Consider the following 4,596-nt stretch of genomic DNA (forward strand, 5'->3'; position numbering starts at 1 on the left):
TCTTGGAAGCTAAGCAGGGTCAGGCCTGGTTAGTACTTGGATGGGAGACCGCCTGGGAATACTGGGTGCTGTCGGCTTATACCATGATCTCGGAAGCTAAGCAGGGTCAGGCCTGGTTAGTACTTGGATGGGAGACCGCCTGGGAATACCGGGCGCTGTAGGCTTATACCATGATCTTGGAAGCTAAGCAGGGTCAGGCCTGGTTAGTACTTGGATGGGAGACCTCCTGGGAATACCGGGCGCTGTAGGCTTATACCATGATCTCGGAAGCTAAGCAGGGTCAGGCCTGGTTAGTACTTGGATGGGAGACCGCCTGGGAATACCGGGCGCTGTAGGCTTCTACCATGATCTCGGAAGCTAAGCAGGGTCAGGCCTGGTTAGTACTTGGATGGGAGACCGCCTGGGAATACCGGGCGCTGTAGGCTTAGACCATGATCTCGGAAGCTAAGCAGGGTCAGGCCTGGTTAGTACTTGGATGGGAGACCGCCTGGGAATACCGGGTGCTGTAGGCTTATACCATAGTCTTTCGAGACTGAAGGTTGCCAACCATATTTATATTTGTATATTTATATACAACTTTGTTACTTCATATATATTTACCGATAAACTTGCTTCTCTTGTGGGCAGCTGTAGCCAGTGGTAGCCAAATCGCGGCAGCAGCCAGGGTCACCCCTGCCTTCGCTGCCATCTTGGGGTGGCCTTTTGGTCACCCTCCTGCAGCTTGGCTCCCTGGGCCAGGAATGTCACCACCAACCCCTTTGTACGCCAGTGCGCATCTCACCCTGTGTGTTAGAAGATCTCTGCTCCAGGGGAAGCTCTTCAGAGGGAGGGAAGGAAAAGGGGACATTAAAAGAGGGGAAAATCTTTGCACCCTGATCCATTTTTTTTTTAAACTGCTGTCCTTGGGAAAGGCACATCCCTTGCGCGCACCGGCCTAGAACCGCCACCGGTTGCCCATTCATGCAGCAGTCGCTGCTTTTCTTTGGACGTCCAGCATGTGTTTGGAATTAGGGCCGTGATTACAAGGGGGAAAGAGGCAGCTGGAGTCTTGCTGAACATTTCAGTGCTTAATCTCTGAAGAATGCAAAAATGTCTGTCTGCGCATCGCGGCCAAAATCAACTCCGTGGCCCGGCCGAGCCAATGTAAACATTCATGTTTTGTGTCCCGGCCGTTTCATTAGATGTTTTTTAAATGTAATTGCATAAGGAGGACTACTGTGATGAAAAGGGAGGGAAAAGGTGGTGGGGTGGGGGTGCGGTGGCCTTCTTTCTCTGGGCTACGCGCACTTGCGCAGGCTTGAGGGGAAACGGGCACATGGGAGGTGGCTGAGGGTGACAATCCATCAATCATGTGAGTTTTAATTGATTAATTCATGGCGTCTGCGTCAAGCGCATGGGAAGAAAGCCACCGTCCTGCCTCCGTCCTTTGTGGTGAGATGGCACAGGTCCCAGCGGGCGCCATCTTAGAGGTGTCCCCTGCTGTGCGCGAGAGAAGAGAGGGAATGTCTCCTGCAAGATGGGGACTGCCATCTTTGGCTTTTGCAAATGTTTGTATTCAAAACAAGGAGCGCTCTTTAAAATAGCTGCTGTAAGGCCAGCCTGAGACCTCCCAGCGCCTGTGGCAGCCTGCCGCATCCAAGCCCCCCTCCCGACCCACGGATGTGCCAGGGCCTCTCCCTGGATTGGAGAATACAGAGGGCACAGGGAAGCTCCTTAGGAGGCACAGGGTGGCACCTCTGGTGGGCAGCAAAATAGCCGCCGATACAAGCCCCAGGGAGGCTGCATTATGCGTGGGAGGCCCAGGTGGAATCAAGCCGAGAGGGGGGTGACATGGCCAGGGAGGGGCCCAATGGCTGCCCCGGAGATCGGGGGCAGGGGGAGGTTGGCTCTTCCAGGATAAACCCCAGCCTGCATTGAGGGGCAGTGCTGGTGCAGAAGCTGGTTAGCCTGGAAGCCCAGGACTGGGGTGGCAGAACCTCCTTTCCCCCACAACCTTATTGAGGCCTGTTGGCTGTGCTTGGGCCGGAGCCAGTGGGGCCCCGTCGCTACCCCTCATGGACCCGCCCGACCTCGGTGCCCCCAGGGCCCTACACACTAGTTAAAGAAATATTCAGAATGATGGAATAAAACCCAGAAAAGACCACAATCAATACAGTCTTTTATAGTTTTAAGCAAAATTTTTAAGCAGTGGGGGCTGAATTTACTTATGGGGTTAGGGGCCCTGAGGCTTAAGCTTCATTAGTCTCATAGTAGATCCACCCCTGACTCCTGAAAGTGAAGCTGGTGATGTGACATCATGCTGAAGAAGGGCAAAAGAACCCTTGGAATTGTGTTGGTCAGAGCTGGCAGCCCAAGGTTTGGCATCTCTTGTTGGGATGAGTCGCGCCCTCCTACACATCTCCGCAGAGATCTTGGGCATTGGCTGCCGGGTCCTTCCTTCCCTCCTTCTCCATCTTCCTTTCATCCAGACGTCATTAATGGGAACCAAATGGGTTTTGCAAGCTGCCGCTGCCATTCTGAAATTGTGTGTGTGGTCTTTCTCTTCGCCTGACCAGCGGTGGAGCGAAGCTCCCTGAACGCTATTCCAGGCCTTCGTCTGTTGCGAAACAGGCGCCCCGAGCCATGGGTGGAGCGCAGCCGGGCCCCGGCTCACCAAAGTGGGTCAGATGCAGCTGGCCAGAAACTCTCCTCTGTAGCCTTGCAGTGTTTGCTAGGGAGTTGCCAAGAACTCATGTGGTCCTTCTGTGTGTGACCGGGCTACTGTCAGGGCTTCTGCGAGGAATTTTATCAGGGGGTGCAATGCTTCTTTTGTGCTCCCTCCCTCCTCCATTGGATAATAATTTCATACAATCATTGGATCGCGACGCGTGTTAAATCAAGTCACGGATGTCACTGACTTGGACCCGACACCCAACTTGGGGCAACTTGAAAAAGAGTTATGACTTGAATAGACTCAAGTCCTTACTTGCTTGTGTGTGTGTGTGTGTGTGGTTGCTTACCTTTTTTTTTGGCCATGCCTGACTTGTGCCGCAAAAAAAAAAAAAACAGACTTGGACATGTCAAAAATGACTGTAGTGGCTCAGCAGGAATCTCAATGGCCCCTTTTATGACTCTTGAGTTGACTTGAGTCGGGGGGTTGGAGACCCGTAACTCAACTCACGACTTGGCGAAGTGACTCCGTCTCATATTTTTAATAGTTTTAATTACCCTGCACATGCCTGATCTTGTCTGATCTCAGAAGCTAAGCAGGGTCAGGCCTGATTAGTACTTGGATGGGAGACTGCTTGGGAATACCGGGTGCTGTAGGCTTCTACCATGATCTCGGAAGCTAAGCAGGGTCAGGCCTGGTTAGTACTTGGATGGGAGACTGCTTGGGAATACCGGGTGCTGTAGGCTTCTACCATGATCTCGGAAGCTAAGCAGGGTCAGGCCTGGTTAGTACTTGGATGGGAAACCACCGGGGAATACAGGGTGCTGTAGGCTTATACCATGATCTCGGAAGCTAAGCAGGGTCAGGCCTGGTTAGTACTTGGATGGGAGACCGCCTGGGAATACAGGGTACTGTAGGTTTATACCATAGTCTTACGAGACTGAAGGTTGCCAACCAATCTGTCTCATACCTGCCAACCTGCCTTTTTGCCAAGGCCTTTGAGCGAGACTCAGGGTCGACCCACAGTTTCTAGTGTGCTTCATTTCATATAGATTTGCTGTAGAATTTGATGGTTATCAGATTTTTTTTTTAAAAAAAAACACCACCACAATAACCTGCCCTCCCCTCACAAAAAAAAAAAAAACCGTCTGGGTGAACCTGCCCTCAAATCTTTTCCAGATGGGAAGTTGTTACATGATACTACTGTATACAGCCCATAAAAGGACAAACGCTCCCCCACTCCCCTTTGATTCATGGCCGTGTGTTGTAAACTTGTGATACAAACTTGTGATACGCACTTGAGAAGTGTGTATTTGTTTTCCTGACTTGTGCTTGGAGGAATGTTATGGAGGGGCCTGGGATGGCGGAAACCCCATTGCTAGAGTTTTCAGACTGCTTTGAATGGGGGCAGTGACTGAGCCCAAATTTGAAGGAGTCAGAAGGTGGGGTGTGCGGATTTCATTCAAGGCTGCCCTTGACAAAACAAAGACTTCCTTAGCAGTAGTTGTGCAGGTGTTCCAAATTCCATCCCCTTAACCGGTTCACCCTTTCCTGCTTTTTGGATTCAGGAAGGGAGGATGGAGCACAACAGGAAGTGTGAAGGAGAGGAGGAGGGCAGTGTGTTAGAGTATCTCCAATGCTCTAGCCCAGGGGTGTCCAAAGTTTTTGGCAGGAGGGCCACATCATCTCTCTGACACTGTGTCTGGGGCCAAGGAAAAAAAGAATTAATTTACATTTAAAATTTGAATAAATTTACATAAGTTTACATAAAGGAATATATTAAAAATGAACTTATATGAATGAATGAAGGTCTTCCAATAGCTCAAGGCCTATAAAAGTCCATGAACAAACCAAGGCTGGCCTTTTCTTTGCTGCCACTACTGCATCACAGACGTGAAACAGCAAGCGGTGGAGGGAGCCCTTGTCCCACAGCTCACAGGAGAGGT

General features: G+C 51.0%; 1 pseudogene; it reads left to right on the forward strand.

Annotated features, from left to right (window-relative positions):
• Window positions 1–3,189: 3,189 nt before the first annotated feature.
• On the forward strand, window positions 3,190–3,309 carry LOC136635734 (5S ribosomal RNA; annotated as a pseudogene).
• Window positions 3,310–4,596: the final 1,287 nt, after the last annotated feature.

Source organism: Tiliqua scincoides, chromosome 16 (assembly GCF_035046505.1).
Source record: "Tiliqua scincoides isolate rTilSci1 chromosome 16, rTilSci1.hap2, whole genome shotgun sequence".
Lineage (NCBI taxonomy): Eukaryota > Metazoa > Chordata > Lepidosauria > Squamata > Scincidae > Tiliqua > Tiliqua scincoides.